Source organism: Piliocolobus tephrosceles, chromosome 10 (assembly GCF_002776525.5).
Source record: "Piliocolobus tephrosceles isolate RC106 chromosome 10, ASM277652v3, whole genome shotgun sequence".
NCBI lineage: Eukaryota > Metazoa > Chordata > Mammalia > Primates > Cercopithecidae > Piliocolobus > Piliocolobus tephrosceles.
This window is the reverse complement of record NC_045443.1, coordinates 65041770-65060786: the sequence shown is the minus strand read 5'-3', so window position 1 is coordinate 65060786 and position 19017 is coordinate 65041770. Positions and strand designations below refer to the sequence as shown.

Genomic DNA, 19017 nt, shown 5'->3' with positions numbered 1-19017 from the left:
TAAAGAAAGGCAGCCTTAGAAAGTTCTCTGCATCATAGAATGCTCCCGTTTATTACTTTGCTAAGGCTTGTTTGGGCTTCATTCTATGTGACAAAGATTTTTCATAATGGGCTGGTAAATGCCCCATGGCGTATTTCAAGGGAAAGAAGATAATGATTAATGGTAGGATAGCTTTACGCTAAGGTCAAAACCCCTTTTGTGGAAGCAAATAACACACGAGTTTCTACTTACTGGAGAAGAAATGAGAGGGAGGAGAGGTTCCATTGTAGATACAATAAAACGGAGAATGTGTCTTACTCCAAATTTTTCAGAGACGTAGACTGCTCTAGAAACGTAGAGCTAGTTATAGAACACTGGTCTTGAAATGAAACTGCCACTGGGGAAAAATGGAAACAGAAAGGCTTAAATACATTCCCTCATAGGTCCCCAGGGCTTTTCTTCATGCCCAAGGCGTTTCTGGTGGAAACAGCCTTGAGAGACAAGAGTGTTGTTTTAAAAATTCCCCTCGTTTCTTTGGAACACTGAGAAAAATGCTTACATACTTTGGTTCTTCCACGCCTGCCTGCTTTTTGAGCAAAATTTATTTTTAAAATATTTTATTTGTCTCTCAGTTGGCAAAATCATTTAATTTTGCTACTCTTCTAAAATTTATGTATTTATTCAATATTTCAGCAATTTTAAATCTTCATAGCTAAATGTATTTCTTAATCATTTACACAAGATGTACTTATTGAGCTCCTGCTAGGTTCTAAGGATAGAGCAATGAAAAGCCTGCCAAGTTCCTTACTCTTCTGAAGGTTACTCTGTAGTTAGGGGAGAGGAAGAACTAAAAATAAATAAATAAATAAACAAACAAACAATAAAATAGCAGGTGGGGCTAATGCTGCGAAGAATCAAAGTAGGGCAGTGTGATAGAGAGGGACAGGTGGCTACTGTCCCTCTCTATCTATCATAGAGGACAGGACTGACCGGTCAGGAAAGTCCTCTCTGATGAGGTGAACAGCTGACCTGAGAATTGAATGACAAGAAGGAGCCAGACATACAAAGATCAAGAAGAAAAAGCATTTCAGGCAGGGGGAACAGCCAATGCAAGGCCCAAATGCAGAATGATTGTGGTCTCTTCTGGGGACAGGAAGAAGATCAGGGTGGGAAAGTGGGATGGAATGAGTTCAGAGGAATAGGCATAGACTAAATCCCAGTCTGGACATTACAAGCTATGGCTGGATGCTTGATTGAATTGGGAAACATCAGAGCAACACATTTTCATCTGATTCTAGCCTCTTGAAATTAATACTTCTAATCTGTCCCCTTCCAAAATAGCCTGCACTTCAGTGGCTCATGAATTGATTCAACTTCCTTGTTCAAAAATTGTCTTATAGACACCATCTGCTTTATAGAAAATGTTCATATTATTTAACTTGACATTTACAGACCTCCAAAAACTTACACTAGCTAACCTATCCACCTTTATGTCCCCTGCTCCACTAATGAATACTCTCCTCTAGCCAAACCTTTTCTTCAACACTCCTTTTATTTTATCCTCTTGATTTTTTTCTCATGCCATTTTCTATTATTCAGCAAGAGCTTTTCCTCCTCTCACTGAATTTATATCCACTTTTATTCATTAAAATATTTTTGTAACTAGCAAAAGAAAACCCAACACAAAGTGGGTTAAACAAAAAGAAATTTCTTGGCTCAAGTAAACTAAAAGTCCAAAGTAAAACACACTCAGGCACAGTTTGATTCAGAGGTTCATGATGTCGTTTACTTTGAGATGATCTTGGCTCTGTGTGTTGATTTCGTTCTCAGGCTGGCTTCCTTCAGAATAGCAGAAATGGCTGCAAGAGTTCTAGACCCTGCACTCAGTTGAATTGTGTTCCCCCAGATTCCCGTTCACCTGGGACTTGAGTATGTGACCTTATTTGGAAATAGGGTCTTGGCAGTGTAATTGCATTAAGATGAGGTCATATTGGATCAGGATGGGTCCTAGTCCAGTGACTGGTGTTCTTATAGGAAGAGAGGAATAATAATAATAATAAGAGAGGATATAGAGACACCGAGGGAGAAGGTCAGGTGAGGACAGTGGCAGATATTTGACTGAGGCAGCCACAAGCCAGGGAACACCAAGGATTGCCATCAACCTCTAGCTTCCTTCTGGAAGCTAGGAAGATGGAAGGAAGAGTTCTTCCCTAAAGCCTCAGAGGCACCTCAGAAGGTGCATCACCTGTCAGCTCCTTGATTTTGGACTTCCAGCGCCGAGAACTATGAGAGAATAAACGTCTGTTGTTTGCAGACAGCCGGTTTGTGGTGATTTCTTACAAAAGCCCTAGGAAACTAACACAGGTTCCCGTTGCTCACGGGCCATCCAGGAGAACACAGAACCATGGCAGCTCCCATGCGAAAGAGCAAAAACTTCTTTTCAGAAGACTCAGCAAATTTTCCTTATTTCTCCTGTGTCCATATCTGAATAAATCACTGCATCCAGGGAACTGCCACCTGGAGCTGAAAGAACATCTCTCCTGTTCAAATCACACGGCAAAATGGTGGAGGAGGGATCTCCAAAATAAAACCAGGGTTCTGTTGCCAAGAAAAAAGGGAAAGAAATGCCAAGAGGGCAACCAGCTTATGTCCACTCTACTATTGAAGACAGAATGATTTGGGTTGAAAGTTACAGAAAGCCTCTCTCTCACTGGCTTGAGCATTGAGAGAATGTACTAGATATATTGCAACATAGTGGGAAGGGTAACACCCTAATTTTAAGGATTTAAGTCACGAGATGAGAAATATGTACATAAAAGTGTTATTAAGAATATAAGGTAATTCGAAGCAGATGGAGAATAAGAAAAAAAGAATATGAGGTAAATGAGAAATATTAGTATGAGCAGTAAGTGCTGAAAGAATTCAGAGACTAAGAGCTTGCTTCTGGCTAATCTGGAGAGACTTCTTGGAGAAGGTATTGTTTCACACAATAGGCGATCCCGAGGCAGATCAAACCCCAGGCACCGCAGGAACGGGCTCCACATCTGCATCTCCCCTGTTCTCCAGCCTCAGCCTTCCTGCAGGTGTCAGCTTTGTCTTCGTGCCAGCTGTTAATATGGTCACCAGAAGCAACTGGGGCAAATGATGATATATTTTTTGTGTCCAGTGGGAGAGAGTAGCAATCTGATGCCCAATTATGAAATAAATGTCTTTTCTCTTAGACTGCTTGGACCCAAACTTGGACGAAGTTTGCTTTTCCTGAGACAAGTGTGCTGCACTCCTGTGCCCATTCCTAGATCAATGCCAATTGCTAAGGAACTACCGTTTACTGATTGGCGTAAGCCTAGTTCCCTGAATGCATCATGAGGGAGGGGAGGGAAGAGATGATTGCAACCACTGGCTTGGCATTAGACTAATAGGATTCTCCCTTGGGGCTTAAGAGGGAGTTTGCTTTCCCTGAAACAAGTATGCTGTATGTGGGACAGTTTCTAAAATATGAAAAAGAGTTAATAGATGCTGGTTAGGCAACTAATTTGGCCACCACACCATCCTTCTAAGTACATATTGGATCCTGCCTCCTCCATGAAGTCTCTCCAGATTAGCCAGAAGCAAACTCTTAGTCTCTGAATTTTTTCAGCACTTACTGCTCATACTAATATTTCTCATTTACCTCATATTCTTTTTTTCTTATTCTCCACCTGCTTCGAATTACCTTATATTCTTAATAATACTTTTATGTACATATTTCTCATCTCGTGACTTAAATCCTTAAAATTAGGGTGTTACCCTTCCCACTATGTTGCAATATATCTAGTACATTACCTTGCCCAGAATATTTTATGCTCAATAAAAACCTGTTACTCAATTGACTTTTAACAAGCAAAAAGAACCAGGCAGTCTTTAAACTTAGCAATAGACATGTAGATCCAGCTCCCTAGTTCAATTATTTCTTCTTCCTAATAGAAATCTCCCCTTGCTCATTATCTCCCAGGAGTTGTTCATGAAGACATATTGGTAATTCATCTGTACTTAATAAAATGGTTAGACTTTGGACCTAATTAAATAGTAAGAAACAGTGAAAATACATGACTTGGCTAATATTTTGAGTAAAAACCTGGACAAGATACAAAAACTAAAGCAGTAATACAAATTTCATTATGGAAGCTGAATACAGTAAAGGAAACAAGACCGCTCCAATTGCAAAAAGGTGTTTTCATCACTTTTTCTATTTTAATAATAGGAATCACCATTGTGCCTATCCACTCAAACTATAGATTTTTCAGCATCTTCTAGGTCTAACCCAGCACTCAGACATGAATGTTATGAGTTCCACTGTTCAACACTATACTATTAAATTTGTATTCTCTCTGAAAAATGATTATATCAGATTTAGTAGCAGAACTTTTAGAATGATTTCTTAACTACAATCTCAGTGATCTAGCGCTTTGATTAATAATTTCTTAACAGAATTGTGACCACTTTGAAGATATCTTGAGGACATCTGAAATTTCTCTACAAACAAAGTTCAGTAATTATGATGGTAATAGGTACCATTAATGAAAAATGTAATGTCCTGATTTAGACATTTACTGTGGTTTGAATGTTTTTCCCCTCCAAAATTCAAGCTGAAACTTAATTCCCAGTGTAATCGTATTAATAACTGGGGCCTTTAAGAAGTGATTGGGTCATGAGGGTTCTGCTCTCATGAATGGACTAATCCATTCACGGATTACTGGATTAATGAGTTAATGGATTAATGGGTTATCATAGGCTTGGGTTAGTTATCAAAGGGTAGGTCTGTTATAAAAGCCAGTTTGTCTCTCTGTGGTGCTTTCTGTCAGTTATGACACAGCACAATGCCCTCACCAGAAGCAACCAGAGGCAGACCCTTGACCTTGGACTTCCCAGCATCCAGAACTGTAAGACATAAATTTCTTTTTTAAATCAATTACCTAGTGTCATGTGTTCTGTTACAGCAACAGAAAATGGACAAAAACAATAGACAACCAAAAGCGATAGAAGAGGTCAATGTTTTCAAAAAATTCATCTTCCAAAGAATGAGAATAAATAAATTCTTTACTAAAAAGTAGAAAGTTGAGGATCAAATGTCTAGATGAAGCCACCTTATTTTCCTCAATGGGAGCAGGAAAATTGGATCCACGCTCTCCTGTTAACCTTTCTCTAGGTTAGTGGAGACAATCAAGCCTGACTTCAGTGCTGAAAATGCATTACTCCTTATTTACTACTTGAGTAAACTTTGTTCTTATTTTATAAAAGCATTTGAGTCAAGGATGAGTTGGGCTTTAATAGTGATTCAAGTCTCCAGGAACATTTAATGTCCACTGGCCATCTTCAAGTCACTAGACTAAGACAAGAATACAGCCAGAAGGTTCAAGACCCAAATTTTAGTTCTAAGCATTTCCAGGCCCATCCTTCCCTCTTGTTTACAAATTAGGTAGATATTTAATTTTTGTGTAGACTGGCTTTAAGAACCAGGGGAGGTGGTAAAGGAGACAGGTGAAAGGAGGGTATTTCAAACACAACAGCATAAAAATGGTCTTGGCTTGACAGTGACTATTTCTAAGGCATCGAATTAGAAAAAAAGGCTCGATTTGAAACTAGAGAATGAGGCCCCTGGTGGATTATAAATAATAAGGCCCTTCTTACCTAGCAAGCTTTTAGAAACAATAGAATGTAGCGGTTGAGGATGCCGTAGGCCTGAGTCCAAATGCCAGTTCCGCTCCTTGCTGTGTGACCTTGAGAGATTACCTAACTTTCCCAAGCTTCAGTTTTCATATCTATAAAATGACAGTGATAATAGTACTTACTCTGCAGGATGGCAGTGAAGATTAAATTATATAACCCATGTGAAAAAGCTAGGGAAGGACCTGGAATGTATTAAATATGCCGTAAATGCGAGCTACTGTGACAATTACTAGGGGAAGCCAGCCTACTTTGGGCCCACTCTACAGCCTCTGGCCCAGAACTGTCAGCCCACCATGCAATTATTTACAGACCGAAAGGGCTGCTTCACTCATTTCTCACTTCCTTGCTTCATTTTGCTTCTAGAATGGTTTATGTCAAGGGTTTCATCCAAAGAGATGAAAATAATAATGTCTATTTACATAACATTATCCTTGTTTTCCTTCTTCCCTCAGAAATGCTCTGGTATTATCAAATTAGTCGCATTTTGAAGATGACATCCACTAGAACTAATCAAACTCAACAAGCTTTGTTCCTTGATATTACCCTGGATCCTCAGCCATTAATGTAACAGCTGCAGTATTTTGAAGGAGACCGGGAACACTCCCACTGCAGACTGTCTGCACTTGGTGACTGCAATCATGATTATTTACTGAATACTAATATTCTGTATGTGTTCTGTGCTTTAGCTTTCTAATGCCAGTGCTCATTCATGGCAGAGAATAATAAATTGGCAGGGAGGAGAGTTGTTCCTGCTTAATCCAAAATCTAGTTCTCTCTAGTTGTCTGCTAATCTTTATAACATTAAACTCTTGCTAGATCAAATTTCTGAATAGATATAGTGAAATATAACCATTTAAATCTGAAACCTCTTGAGATATTGTGGTTTCTAATAAGATATATATCTCTGGTCTTCCTCCCGGTTTCCTGGCACACAACTCCTAGAACCTCTGAGGTCTCCAGAGTGATAATAGTGTGCCTGTGTGCTAATGAGATGACCAGTAGCTGCCAGCCCCTGGGTAGCTTCAGGATGGGCCTGCTCACTGAAAAGACCAAAACAGAATAAGAGGGTTAGGACTTTCAGCCCACACCCCAACCTTTGGGGAGGAGAAAGGTGCTGAAGGTTGAGTGGATCTGCAGTGGCCACTGATGGTAATCAATCATCTCTACATATAAAGTCTCCATAAAAACCCCAAAGGACAGGATTCAGAGAGCTTCCAAATAGCTGAACACCTGGAGGTTCCCTAAGGGTGGTGCGCATGGGGAAGGCATGGAAGCTCCCACCTCTTCCCCCAAACCTTACCCCACGCACCTCTTCCATCTGGCTGTTCATCTGTGTCCTATATTATATTCTATATCAATAAACCGGTAAACATAAGTAAAGCATTTGTCTTAGTTCTGTGAGCTGCTCTAACAAATTAATCAAACCCAAGGAGGTGCCGTGGGTCAGAAGCACAGGTCACAACTTGTTCATGACTGGCATCTGAAGAGGGGGGTAATCCTGTGGGACTGAGCCATTAACCTCTGGTATCTGATGCTATCTCTAGGTAGATAATGTCATAATTGGATTGAATTAGAACATACCCAGCCGGTGTCCACAGGAGAATTCCTTGCAGAATTGCTTTGGTTGGTATGTGAGAAAAACACCCACACGCCTGGTGTCAGAAGTGTTGAGTGACCGTGAGAGTACAGAGTAGAGAGCAGGAAGCAACGGTTTGGTTTTTTCCTATATCCTTGTATCTCTTGAGCATCAAACTGGGATTTGAGCATTGCATAATCTTCTATTTCTAACAATGAAGTGCTGTTTGAATTTTGTCACTAGGTCTGAAACATACATCTGATGATGTTCTGTACATCTAAACATGCTTTGTGTTTGAGATGTTACTGACCCTGTCACTTCTTTTGCTTACAAATGTCTCCAAAAAAACAGGAGTAAAATAAAATGCCGTTACCTCCTTTCCTTCCCTCTGGGTTGTAGCTCGATAATTCTAACAATGTCTGCATGACAAATGAAAACTTCATTATTTATGTGCTTTTTGTATGTGATAGAAAACAGATAAACATTTGGTATTATTTAGACTAAGGTTTCAGATGTTTGGCTGAAATTTCATCTTTATATTCTGCTTTTTATCTTAATATCTTGGTGGAATTCCATTTAGAGCCTATATTTATACATACCATTCAAGTGGTAGAAAAAAATAATTTAACACAAGACCACCAAATTGAAGTGCCTTTAAAAATTTTTTATATTCTGTTGAGAAAGGTTTTTACTTTTTCAAGCCAACTGCTGCCACTACTGCTAATGATTATTACCCTGCTTTTTTTTTAATGCTGTCTAGCTTTATTTCTTTCTTCCAAGTGTAAAATGTGATATATGCTTCATATAAAAATTCAAATAGTGCAGAAAAGCACAAAGAAGACAGTAGAAATCACTTGAATTCCCCTTCTCTGAAGATAGCCACCATTTATTTATATTTTGCTGAAGACAAAGTCTTGTCTTGAAGGTAAGATTTACATTTTACCTTGGAGACTTCTTTCTATGAACATGTACATGTAAATGTGATTGTACATAATGTCCTAGAACTTGGCTTTTCTAGTCAACAATACTTTTGGACATTTTTCTATGCAAGTACATGTAGCTCTGCATCTGTGATTCTCATTATGTCCTTCTTCCTCTTCTAGATAAGAGTATGATGCGCAAGTGGAATGACATGGAAACATGTATAAAAATGGAGAGACACCAGCATCATAATTCATAATATCATATATCCACTGTACTGATATGCCATAATTTTGTTTTACCTTGTTCTTTCATGGTTGGTGTTTGTTTTCAATAATTTATAATTAAAAGTTTGTTGGGTCTTTATTTCCTCCAAGTTTTTAATTTTTTAACCTATTTATAGATACTACTTTTATCTTTACCTTGACTCTTATCTATGGTCTGAAATGTTTTACACTTGCGAAAGCAAATTCTGATAGTGCTGGATCTGTTCAATTCTAACCCTTTGTTGGATGCCTTTAATCTATTAGAAAGGGAGTCTGCCATTCCTTGATAACATGTAAAACTACCTATATGAAGTAAAATCTTTATTAGAAATAAAAAATTATTTATTAGACTTCAAAGGATGTGACTGCATTTCCATTTCACTTCACTGGTAAGCAAAGTCAAGCTGCTTCCCAATATTTAGGAGAGTAACACACCCTCATCTTTAAGTTGGATTACAAGAAGTCACATTACAAGAAGAGCATGGGAATGGGGTGACTATATATGTGTGATTACTTTTGGAAATTTCACCTTGTTTCAAGTTAAATAAGGGGAATTCTGAGTTATCAAGAATTTTAGACCTCACCAGCCTGTGACTCTGAAATAATCTCACAGTGACTTTTTCATATTTATATTTTGAAAAAATATTGCAGGCTGGACCCATGCAAATCATAGCACTTTGGGAGGCTAAGGTGGGTGAATCACTTGAGCCCAGGAGTTCAAGACCAGCCTGGGCAACATGGTCAAACCACGTCTCTACAAAAAGTACAAAAATAAAAAATTGGCTGAGCATGGTGGTGCATGCCTGTGGTCCTAGCTACTCGGGAGGCTGAGGCAGGAGGATGGCTTGAGCCCAGGAAGCAGAGGTTGCAGTGAGCCATGATTGTACCAACTGCACTCTAGCCTGGGTGACACTCTAGCCTAGGTGTCTTAAAAGAAAGAAAGACATTGCAAATTTACAGAAGAGTTGGGAAAGCTTTATATTTCCTGAATCATCTCAGAGTAAGTGGCTATCCTGATGCCCCTTCACCTCTGAATACATTAGTGTGCATTATCTACCCACAAAGACATATCCTGCTTAACCATGATACAAACCTCAAAATCAGGAAGTTTAAATTGATATATCACTACTCTCTCATCTTCAGACCTCATTCAAGTTCACCAGTTGTTCTAAAAATGATTTCTACTGCATAAGTAGAAGGGGGAAGAGTCCAAGGCTAGAATCATGTGGCTGACCAGGCTCCCGGAACTTCCACATCTGCATAACGGATCATGCAAAAGTGAGCCACATAACTAAATGAAGTTTTTACATATAAATTCACATAGTTCATACAGTGGACATTTATCATCTTTTTAGGTACTCAGCATCTGCACTTCCTTCCTAGGTTTAGGGATCTTTTTCTATGGTGAGTCATGGTGGGAAACAGGGCCTACCTTCCACTATAGAAGTGGCAGAGAGCAGATAGCAAGCTTCTACTCTCCAGGGAATAAAGTGCAGGTGTGCTGCCTGTGCTCCCAACCAGGTGCTCTCACTCAGGTCTTAGAGACCGGAACAATTACTGTAATAGGGATTCACTCCAGCTGCACAGACTACAACACCCAGTGACCAAGAGTAGCTGTGGAAGCTGTGGGCCTGATTCTCTAGAAGCCCTCACTACTCAAAGTGTGGTCTGGGGACTTGTTAGGAAGGCAGAATCTGGGCCCCACCCTAGACCTACTAAATCAATATATTATAGTGCCTTGCAAGTAGTACGACCCTAATGAATATATCTTGATGTATAGAAAAATGAAAATATATTGAAGTTTGATCTTGTGGAAGCTATCTGAATTATATTTCTTCAAAATATAATTATGTGAACAGCCCTTAGCCCAATGACTGTACTCTTGAAGACACAATACATGATATTGTGTATAATACATTGCATTTTACTTGCATTTCATTGATATTTAAAAGACTCTTACCGTGAATCCTTCTGTAAATTCATTATGCCTTTTTAAAGTGAATAATCACTCCTTCATTTATCTGTTGTTCATATATGTTCCCTGAAGCAGGGCACACCCACAGTAAAGATTTCTGTAATCAATGAGTTGTCACTGAGATGACCAGTGGAATTCTCTGCATGGCCCTTGTTATTTTGGTCCTTGTCTGTCTGTCTTTCGGTTCCTAAAGTGCCAACTCCACATAATCTTGGTGTGTACTACCACATAGCTAAGCAACCAAAATGGATAAGGAAAACAGTTCCCTTTACAAGGTCAGCCAAGTGCTGTTAATTCCAAAGGGCTGCACTGTATTTGGCTACCTGCAATTCCTAGACATTGAGGGCAACCGGCCCTTCCCTTTGGCATTGTGCCAGTCTCAAGAGACTTCAGTGGCCATCGCAAGCCCAGGGTGGTAGAGCGCCACTAATACAGTGCCTGAGAGAACATAAAGCACTCCCACTCTCACCTGGAAGAGGACAGCACCTGAAAAGCAAACTTATTGTTTAAAAGCATTGTTGAAACAAGCTGGAGAAGCAATAAAGTAAGAATTGTGAGGAGGGACAGGAGCTGTTACAACTTTGCAATCAGACAATCAGCCAGTTACCTTCTTAACTGTGTTCTCAGGGACGTTCCATTACCCCCTAAGACTTCAGTGTCCTCCTAGATAATCTGCAACTAGTAAGGAAGCTTATCCAATAGGTACCATGAGCAGTAAGTGTGAGAATGGATATAAAATACAGTATCAGACACATCATTATTGCTCTAAAATTATTAGCTATTATGATGGTTATATTTCTACTGCAACATGCCAGCTCATTGACAATTTATGAAGCCTTTAAAACCAGGCTTGGTAACACATATGGCATAGATAACAGGATGATTTTCAGTGACTTAGAATTTGATCCCCATCCTCCTGCTCCCCAAACCACAACTTTTAAAAGCTGTAGCCACCATAGATTTTAAGAGGTGTTGTGTTGCAGATAAATAAACACAGACTTTGCCCTCAGATAGGGATTCAAATTTCAGTATCATAGATGTGACTTCCCTTTTCCCTCCCTAAAGATATCCAGATTTTTTATTTAGCCATCAGTCCCTCCTCCCCACAACCCACATGCTTCAGGGGAACTGGCCCAGACAGTAGACTTAATAGGCCTATGGGAAATTCCAGCCCCCTTGCCAGGGTGATTGGCTCAAGAATTCAGGCCTCAGCCAATGAGGTCATTAATCCACTGAGACAAGGACTGATTTAATAATGGACGAATGATATGTGAGGAGGGAAGCATGCACCCAGAACACCTCCTTCTATGGCAGCATATTTGACCAAGGGCCCCAGCTGCTGCACTTTGGAATCCGTCCCTAAGTTTGTGAATCCTAAGGAATCCTAAGACGGACTTATTTCTGGGAGACACAACTCCTTTGTCAGCTGATTTGGGGTGAAGGATTCCCCTAAGATTTGCTTAGACGGCACAGTAAAGGCACTTCCATTCGGCCTTTCTCTCCCTCTCCTTTAATTGAAGTCAAATTTCCATCAGTGCCTGACGTTCTTGCAGCCTTCCCAGCTCCCTGCCTATTTCTATTTACACATTCATTTTCCCTAGTAAAATCTGAGCACATACCAGTCCATCTTAACATCTGCTTCTTGAAAGACCCTGACTAACACCAAAACTTTCCTGGAAGTTTTGAGGAAATAAGTTTCTTTGTTCTTAAGAGGTAGGCACTGGGAAAATGCTCATTTTTGCTCTGGATTTTATGAATATCATGGCAAGTCTGGAATTGCTCCAATCATTTTCCTAACAAGAGTTGTCTTCTCCAAGTTAAACATCCCTAGATTCTTCTACCTTTCTTTATACTAAATGGTTTTCAAACCACTTACTGTCCTGGGGGTACCTAGAAATGAGAATAATTAGAGAAAACAGAAAGTGTAGCGAGACTATTTTCCTTTGCTTCTCATATTGCAGCATTATATGGCTTGAGTTTTTGGAGGAACTATAAATCCTTTTTTTAGGAATTTGGTAGGCATCTCTACATATTTGAAAAACTGACACATACAATGCACCAATCAAATGTTGATTCGTTGACTCTTTGGTAAATAGAGCAGCAGAGAACCTGGACTCCAGAGCCAGACTAACTGAGTTTTACTCACAGTTCTGCCTCTTACAAGATGCGTGTGCTTGGAAAATTTAATTAACCTCTCCGTGACTCAGTATCCTTCCCTGTAAAATGTTCTTCTATCTCATAGTCTTCTGTGCATTACTTGGAAAGTTCTTAGAGTAATTCTGTCATATAGTAAGTGCTAAGTTTGTATTAAATATATATATATATATATTTTTGAGATGGAGTTTTGCTCTGTCACCCAGGCTGGAGTGCAGTGGCACGATTTCGGCTCACTGCAACCTCCGCCTCCTGAGTTTACTTCCACCATTCTCCTGCCTCAGCCTCCCAAGTAGCTGGGACTACAGGCACTCGCCACCAGGCCTGGCTAATTTTTTTTTTTTTTTTGTACTTTTCATAGAGACGGGGTTTCACTGTGTTAGCCAGGATGGTCTCGATCTCCTGACCTTGTGATCCGCCTTGGCCTCCCAAAGTGCTGGGATTACAGGTGTGAGCCATCGCACATGGCCCTTTTTTTAGTTTTTCTGAGACAGGGTCTTGCTCTGTCACCCAGGCTGAAGTACAGTAGTACAATCACAGTTCACTTCAGCCTTGACCTCCTGGGTTTCAGCGATCCTCCTACCTTAGCCTCTCAAGTAGCTAAGACTACAGGCAAGCACCACAATGCCTAGCTAATTTTTTTATTTTCCTGTAGAGATGGGGGGTCTCACTGTGTTGCCCAGGCTAGTCTTGAACTCCCGGCCTTAAGCAATTCTCCCACCTTGGCCTCTCACAGTGCTGGGACTACAGGTGTGAGCCACTGTGCTTGGCAAATAATTAAATAGTTTAAAGCACCTATTATTTGCCAACCGCTGGCCATGCTGAGAGTAGAACTAGGACAAATAAATGAACACCAGAGGATTCCCTTTTAAGTAAGTATTTCTAAGAATAGAACAGCTGTACAAAAAATCAGACTGCTGATTTGGCCAGGTATGTGTCAGGGATGTTGACAAGAGGCATTCTAAATAGTCTTTCAGCTCTCAAATTCCAGAATTCAGCTTCTGAATTCCAAAACTAAGATGTCACATCATGCTAGATCTGAGGTTGGCAAACTTCCTCTGTAAAGTGCCAATAATAACTATTTTAGGCTTTTCAGGCCTTTCAGGTTGTGTTGCAACTATTTAGATTTGCCGTTGGAGTGTGAAGAAAGCCATAGACAACGTGTAAATGAACAGGCAAGGCTGTGTTCAAATAAAACTTTATTTATAGACTCTGAAATGTTATAATTTTTGTGTCACAAAATGTTATTCATTTTTAAACTACTTGAACCATTTAAAAATATAAATACCATTCTTATCCCACAGACTGTGATCGGGCCTATGAGCCATAGTTTGCCACCCTCTGTGCTAAATGAAGCAAAGGAAAAAGGAGGGTCCCAGTTAAGGATGGGATGTCAACTGTGACTGAGAGTTCCAATGACAAGCAAACAGCTCAGGGGAGGAACTAACGCAGAATCATTCTTACTATCATTGGCGTAAAAGAAGTTCTAGGACACAAGAAAAGCAAAAATTGCAGTGAGCTGGAGTTTTGCCATATTTGCAACAATCTTTGTTGAGTTTGTTTTACCTGAATAGTAGGGTATACACTTTTCCTGTCTTCTCTTTTTATAAATTTTGAATAACAGTTCTTTGCTTATGAGACAGTCTTGTATTTTTTTCTTGCATTTGCTAACCTCTTTGAAGGATGTCTACTTGGAATATCTATTTAATTCTCAACTCTCTTCTTCTCTTCTCAGAAATAACTATCCTAAAAGGCAGGCAGAACTTACTATGAATTCTATCAGCTCTCTTAACTGACTTCAAACAAAATATATTTAAGGAATTGCTGCCATGTTACCCCGTATTACTTTTTTTTTTTTTTTTTTTTTTTTTTTTACTGATACAAGGAGCAGCCTGGCCCTAAAAGAGACTTGTGAGTGACCCCAGGAGACCCACTGACACGGATCAGGAAACTGCTTTAGAATCCCAGGAACAGGGCTACGACCAAACTCCGTACTCTCCCATTTGCCTATCATGTGTCAGTATCTCCGTATTGTCTCTGGTGTATTAAAAATCTTGGCCTGAACAAAACAAACAAACAAAAACGAAATCCTGCTGTTTACCTAGTTTAGCTGCAAGGACCAGAAGACTCAAAATAACAGTGGCCTAAATAAGGCCACTGTTATGCAAGGCCACTATCTATGCAAGATAGACATGTATTTCTATCTTCCTAAATGAAATCAGTAGGTGTAAAGAAGCTGACAATTGCTGTTACAGCAGTCTCAAAAAGTCCTCAAGGCTCTAGACTCAGCCACTCTCTTACCTCTTTGCCATCACTGGAGTGGTCTGTGTTCCAGCCCACAAAGTGGGGAAAGAAAAAGAACACGGTGTTCTCTTAGAAAAGGTGTTGAGAAGCTGCGAAACATTTTTGTTTACATCTCATTGGCCAGAATGTGGTCTCAAGATCAAAATCATACCTAGCCATAGGGAGGTTGGAAAAACCTAGTCTATCACACAAAGGAGTGTCTTCCAGGGAATGACAAACTATAGCTGTCTACCATACTGGAAATGCAAGAGTCCCACCAGCTAGGGTTCATTCTTGGGAACCATTTCAACTTGTCTTCTTCAGAGAAGCATTTCAGTGGTACCAGAGAGAACACTGTGCATCCCAGGATTGCAGCCACTGGACTCCAGCAACTCGAGGAAGAGGCAGCCATTGATACCAGACCTAGAATTCACTAAAGGTCAATGCCTTCAGGAATTTTCATCTGATTTGATGATTGTTTGCTGCTCTCCCCCTCATGAGCCCCAGGAGGACTCCCATGCCATGTGAGTCTCTCCCCTTCAAACCTCCCACTTATAAATCACAGTGGGATATAGTAGGCATATATTCTTGTTTTGAAGGGAAATATTTACAATTTCTTGTAGGTAAGCTACGCAAGTCCTGTGAATAAATACACATTCTTTTCTCCACTTTCCCAACCTCCAAAATATTTGTAAAATTCCTCTAGAATCTCTTGTTTGATCTAAATGTAACATCCATTCATTTTCTTGCTATATATTTTGCAAGTGTTTTTCACTTATAGAATCATCAGCTTTGGCTTTAAATAATAAAAAATGAACCATCAGGCCTTATCTTTAATCTGAGTGTAAGGTAGAGTGAAACAAGCAAATACCTCCAAGACATCTGGACACCATTAAATTCATATTGCTTTGGCAAGGGAGGGTGAAGAGGTGAGAGGATGATTCGTGTACTCAGATAAATAAACCTGCCAGAGAGACAAAGCTTCTTGTGGTTTAGATTATCTGATGGTTTGTTTATAATGAGTAAACAAAGAGGTTAATTTCCTAGTTTTTCATTGCTATGTTTTTTGTTTGTTTTTATTTTGGTTTGGTTTTGGTTTTAAGGAGCAGAGAGTTTAATAGGCAAGAGGGAAGGAAGACAACAGAAGGAAGAAGCTCCATAGTACAGAGACAGAGGGAGGGGCTCCAAAGCCACAAGAGGAGGTCGCAAGTGCAGTGGACACCAGCCAGGTTTAATATGCAGAGGCTGGAGGAGGCGGTATCTGATTTGCATAGGGCTCAGGGGATTGATTTGACCAGTCATGTCATTCATATGGCCCTCGAAAGAGCTGGCCCTCCCACCCTAGCCTTTTAATATGCAAATGCAGGGCACCATGATGTTCTACACATGTGGGTATATGTGGGGGTGGCCATTTTGCCAGGAACATGTGAGGCAAGGGCAAGAAAGCTGTGGGAATCACCATGTTGGGTGGACCCAGTTTCTAAGGGTCTGCATAGATTTTCCTTTACTATAGTAGAGCTGTTAATCCAAAAGCAGCATGTTTCATTTAAAAGTGCATCATTAGGCCCAATAAGAAGTCCTAGCAGACTGAGTGATAGTAAAACTTTCACGCTTCCTTTTTATCCATAACTATTATCCCTGCTATAAAGATAATAATTAAGCAAAATACAATAGCCAGGAATAATAACCCAGGAATAATCAGGGTTAATCTAAAAGGTAGGCAAAAAAGCTTAAAAACAATTAATGAGACTAGGATTTAATGACAAATGCATGATAAGCTTTGGAGCAAAATTTTTCTCTCCAGTCCTCATTTTTGGTAAAAAACTAATTATGAATGAACTTTAGTCTTATACTTGGCCTGATTATTTGCATGAAGTACAGAAAGAATGGTTATTTCCACATAGGCCTTTTGGATTGACTTTGATGAAACTCTGTTCCACAAGCAATCTTAGATAAGATCTTTAAAGCCAAGCCCATCCGTGGGTTTGTATCCTCAAATACCTGTGAGTTGGGTGATCCTCTCCGCTTTAGGTCCTAAGATAAATTCGGAGCTTCCAGACCAGTCTGATGACTGAATTTCCTTTCCCAGCCAACACACCAAAATGATACGACTCCGATAAGTGGAGAAACACTAGGGTTCTTGGTCCTCAGGTCAAATTAGAAAAAATGACACGGATACACGTGGAGTGGTTTTAAGGAATGGAGAGTTTAATAGGTAAGAAGGAAGGGAGAAGACAGAAGGAAGAAGCTCCCTCCTATAGAGACAGAAGGAGTGGGGGGCTCCAAAGCCAAAAGAGGAGGTCCCCCCATTGCTATGTTTTTGTTTAAACACAGATTATAGTCCCAGAGAATACACTATAAAAATGACATAACTAGAGGACTTAAATGCACACTTTTACACTAGGTTAGCACTGAGCTTTCTTTCTTTCTTTCTTTTGAATTGATGTTTCACTCTGTCATCCAGGCTGGAGTGCAGTGGTGCAATCTCAGCTCACTGCAACCTCCACCTCCCAGGTTCAAGCAATTCTCCTGCCTTAGGCTCCCAAGTAGCTGGGATTACAAGCACGTGCCACCAAGCATGGCTTGTGTGTGTGTGTGTGTGTGTGTGTATTTTTAGTAGCGATGGGGTTTCACTATGTTGGCCAGGCTGGTCTTGAACTCCTACTCTCAAGTGATCTGCCTACCTTGGCCTCCCAAAGTGTTGGGATTACAGGCATGAGCCACTGCTCCTGGCACTGAGCTTTCTCTTTGCTGTTTTCCTCTAAAATGTCTGCATACCGGGTAGTGTAAGGAATAGCTCTAAACTGGGGGAATTTTGCAGGAAATTAGCTTTACCAGACCTACATAATTAGAAACTAGAATGGTGATTGCAAAGCTGAAAGCAGTTGATTTAGGTACCTCACTTTAATAACCGCAAATATTCTGCTACATTATAGTTGATAAGTTTAATAAATAAATGCTTAATGTTTATCTGAACCTGTCTTTTGTAATGTCATATACAAATTTCTGTTGATAAAAACGAAATCTACATTAGAGGATAAACTATATATTTTTGCTACCTTTAGTTTAAGCCAAAAGTTCTAAAATACAGAGACATAACTACAAAGTCGTTTTGAGACTAATTTCCAATCTTTGTTCCCCACAATCTTGTTTTCTTCATCATCTTTTCTTTTTTTTTTTTTTTTTTTTTCACTGTTCAAGGTTTATTGGGGGTTTTAGTTGGTATAACACTTGGATAGTTGGTTGTATTGTTTATATGTAGATCTTTTTATGTTATATGGTAATGTACACTACTGATATATATAGTTCACAAAATAAGCTCCTTTGGAACAATTATGCACAAGACATACGATATTGGATTTATACACTGGATCCCAGGATGTGACTGACTGGGGAAAAATGTTGGACTAGGCATGTTCAGTGAAGGAGCCAGGAAATTATATAACACACAGTAAACATCCACCTGGCTCAAGGGGCAAATGCAGCATATACAGAATTGGCAGTGGTGCGTCAGAACCATTTCACACTAATCAGTTTAGGACTACACAAGATTAATACCATCTAGCGTCAGGATATAGTTGTGGATTTCACAAACCATTCCTATTTCTAACTTCAGGAGTTAATGCTTTTCCCAGTCCATCTTAAAACATTACTGATGAGGACGATAGTATAGAGTGTTCACTCATTTTGTTCAGCTTTCCAAGGGATGCATGTATTGAGGTCATCATCGATCCATCTTTTCTATGTATTCATCTATCATCTATTTTTTTTAAAGGCTCTTTCATTCCACATATATAGTGAAAGCCAAGCTATGCAAGATTCCTTTTGGTTGACTGAACTTTCCCCACCAGCATTCCCTCACCCCGTAAGATGCTCCTGGTCCCTTCTCCAGAGTCAGGCTTCTTACAGCTGTCAGGCTCGGATGGCCCTGTCCCCCAAAGCTCTACCTCCTCAACTTTTCTCCTGAGGCTTGAGTTTCTCTCCTTTCCCCATGCAAGCTCTCCACTGAGGAAAGTCTTGGTTTCTTTTTGATGACTTGGCCTTCCTATAAAAATCATAGAGAAGCTGATTAACAACAGCATGAGGGGACTTTAATTAATTCACTTTCTCCCACCAGGCATTAGACATATGCAGGCTGTGCTACAGCTGAACTTTAA

General features: G+C 39.9%; 1 long non-coding RNA gene and 1 other non-coding gene across 2 annotated transcripts in view; both read right to left on the bottom strand.

The window, feature by feature from the left end:
* The window catches only part of LOC111551229, an 88187-nt gene that overhangs the window by 34057 nt on the left and 35113 nt on the right, over nt 1-19017 (bottom strand). The window contains exon 4 of the long non-coding RNA XR_002734300.2: nt 232-376. This is a non-coding gene — a long non-coding RNA (uncharacterized LOC111551229). The remainder of the gene's footprint in view (nt 1-231; nt 377-19017) is intronic.
* Nucleotides 18504-18594, bottom strand: LOC111551276. Its single transcript, XR_002734307.1, has one exon. It is a non-coding gene; the product is annotated as a small nucleolar RNA SNORD116 (small nucleolar RNA).